Genomic DNA, 2,500 nt, shown 5'->3' on the forward strand with positions numbered 1-2,500 from the left:
ACCGCGGACGGGAGTTTGGCCGACGCCGCGACGGTCAGAGAGCCAGCCACCCGCACGTCGCTCACCACCCTTGGCCAGCGATGGTGTCGACGAGTGGCCGCCCCTGCCGCCTCCAGCGCCGCCGCGTCCACGCGCGGGGACGTGCTCGGCGCAATTCCACGGGACCGGAGACCCTCCCCCGTCCACGGCGGGAGGCGAAACTCGGAAGTGCCGGCTGCTTACTCGAGCGGAAGGGTCAGCCTGATTCCTGCCTTGCCGGAGGCCCGGTCGCGGGGGTGACGACCCGCCGCCCGGGACGTGCGAGGCACCAGCAGACAGAGACTGCCCGACGGTCAGAGAGAGGGAGAGAGGAGTGCCGAGGCTCAAGTGGCGACCGGTCGCGCAGGCACGCCACGCACATCGATCGCCAGCCGCGGAACGGCACGGCCTTCAGTGGGGCCGGCGGGCGACGCCGCTCCTGAACCCAGCGGCCCCGAGCCGGACGAGTTGAGGAAGGCACGCCGACGGTGACAGGGTACGGAAGACACAGCGGTGGCCTTCTGGCGACTTGGCCCCCGACAGCCCGACGTTCCGCCGTCCTCCCGATGGCCAGGAGGACCGTGCGGGGGTCGGCCGACGGCGTGGTAGGTGTGCCTGCACGGTGACGGAGCACACACCACGCCCGCCAACCCCTCCGTACCTCCCGAGACCGGTGGCAGGACGGAGCGGAAAACGTGCGGACTGAACGGGAGAGCCAAGAGCCAGCGATCCACGCGCGTGCGACCGTCCAAGTCACAGCGTTCGACGAAAACCTCCTCCCTCGGCCAGGCACTCGGCGCCAGCAGGGGAGACAGGATCAGACGCCCCGCCGGCCACTTAAGGCCGAGGACGAACCACGAGACGGGCGGCTGCAGCAGCGGGCGGCCTGCAGCTCCCAGCACTCTCAATCGATCAACCATCGAGTCGGGTCAGCGTGTCAAACCGGCGAGCTCCACGGTCAGGCCGGCGGCGCACCAGCACCGGACCTCCGCGGCTCCCTTCACTCTTTCCACTGCCAGCCAACCGAGAGACGGACCCAATGCGGACGTGCAGAGCTTAGGCAGACCCCCCACTGGAGGCTCAACACTTCGTGGCAGCTCCGTGTCCCAGAGACCAGGAGGGTTGGCACACACACACAGTGTGAACCACCGACAGCCATTCTGGGACCGGTGACAGCCGTGCTGGCCCCACTGCCACGACACAGACGGACGCCAGGCCGCGCTCCCCGGCGGGGGGATGGCGTCGAGCCTGACGAACGGAATGTGCAGGGTGGGGGGGAAAGGCCAAGCGCTCCGACGCCGGAGGGCTCCGGAGTCTGAACTTAGGGGGACAAAGAGGACGGGTCCTCTGCGACACCCCAGCCGCGCTCTCGCCAGCCAAGGCGAGTGCGATTGATTGCCAAACGACCCTCAGACAGGCGTGGCCCCGGGAAGAACCCGGGGCCGCAAAGTGCGTTCAAAGTGTCGATGATCAATGTGTCCTGCAATTCACATTAATTCTCGCAGCTAGCTGCGTTCGTCATCGACGCACGAGCCGAGTGATCCACCGTCAAGAGTTGTCTGAGTTTGTTTTAGGTCTCTCCCTCGCCAGAGGAAAGCGACCCGGACCGCACATACGCTCCCCACCTTGAGCTACAGCCACCTGCACGCCGGCGTGCGGGCGGAGCAGGGTGGCGTGAAGCGATGGGGAGCACCATCCTGGTGCGGCCCGCAGAAACATACGTCTATTGGGGGGAGGAGGACAGGGCGCCCAAGAGGCGATGCGTGCCCCAACGCACCGCAGCGACGGAGGCAGGATCACCGCCACCATGTCGCCCGCCTAGTATCACGAGGCGTGCAGCAGCTTTGCCCTAGGAAAAGCAGAGGCGGGAACGGGCACCGGCCATCGGTTCGGCAGCGTCACTGACGCGTGCACGTGGCGGCGTGTCGGCGAGCGGACTTCCTGCGAGGAGGCGGGGGCGGCACTCGCCCGAGCAGACGCCCGCCCGGCCCAGCCACCGCCGAGGTGGACTGGGAGTCGCGGCAACGGCTCGTCATACTCGTTCCCACACTCACAGCGCAGCTTGCCCGCAAGCCACCGACCACCGATCGACGCCAGGCGCCCCGACCGAGAGCGGGATCGCTCGTTCGCCCTGCTGGCAGTTCGCTGGGGATCACTACTGCACGGAGCTCGGAGACCGACGGGCGGCAACTCGAGAGTCTTTAAACCACCACCCCCATCCCGCAAGTGCAAAGAGGCTGTATACGCACAGACGGGTGAGGGGAATAGGTACCCCGTCGGGTTTGAAGGGAGCGTGACTAGATAGCAACGATGTAAACCCAGCCGATTTGGGAGCGAAAGACCGGCGCCTGCATCACCGGCTTCGTTTCCCGTGGCTGGAGAGTACACCGAAACCCTCCGTCTGTCGCGAGCTCCCGACGACGCGGTGCCGCCAAGCAGCAGGGCCGGACCTGGTGTGGCTCCCCTCGTCGATCACAGACCG

General features: G+C 67.3%; 1 non-coding gene across 1 annotated transcript; it reads right to left on the reverse strand.

Annotated features, from left to right (window-relative positions):
* Positions 1 to 1,421: 1,421 nt before the first annotated feature.
* Positions 1,422 to 1,575, reverse strand: LOC140472525 (5.8S ribosomal RNA). Its single transcript, XR_011957695.1, has one exon. It is a non-coding gene; the product is annotated as a 5.8S ribosomal RNA (ribosomal RNA).
* Between the last annotated feature and the right edge of the window lie 925 nt (positions 1,576 to 2,500).

The sequence above is a fragment of the Chiloscyllium punctatum genome, unplaced genomic scaffold (genome assembly GCF_047496795.1).
Source record: "Chiloscyllium punctatum isolate Juve2018m unplaced genomic scaffold, sChiPun1.3 scaffold_354, whole genome shotgun sequence".
NCBI classification, from domain to species: Eukaryota; Metazoa; Chordata; class Chondrichthyes; order Orectolobiformes; family Hemiscylliidae; genus Chiloscyllium; species Chiloscyllium punctatum.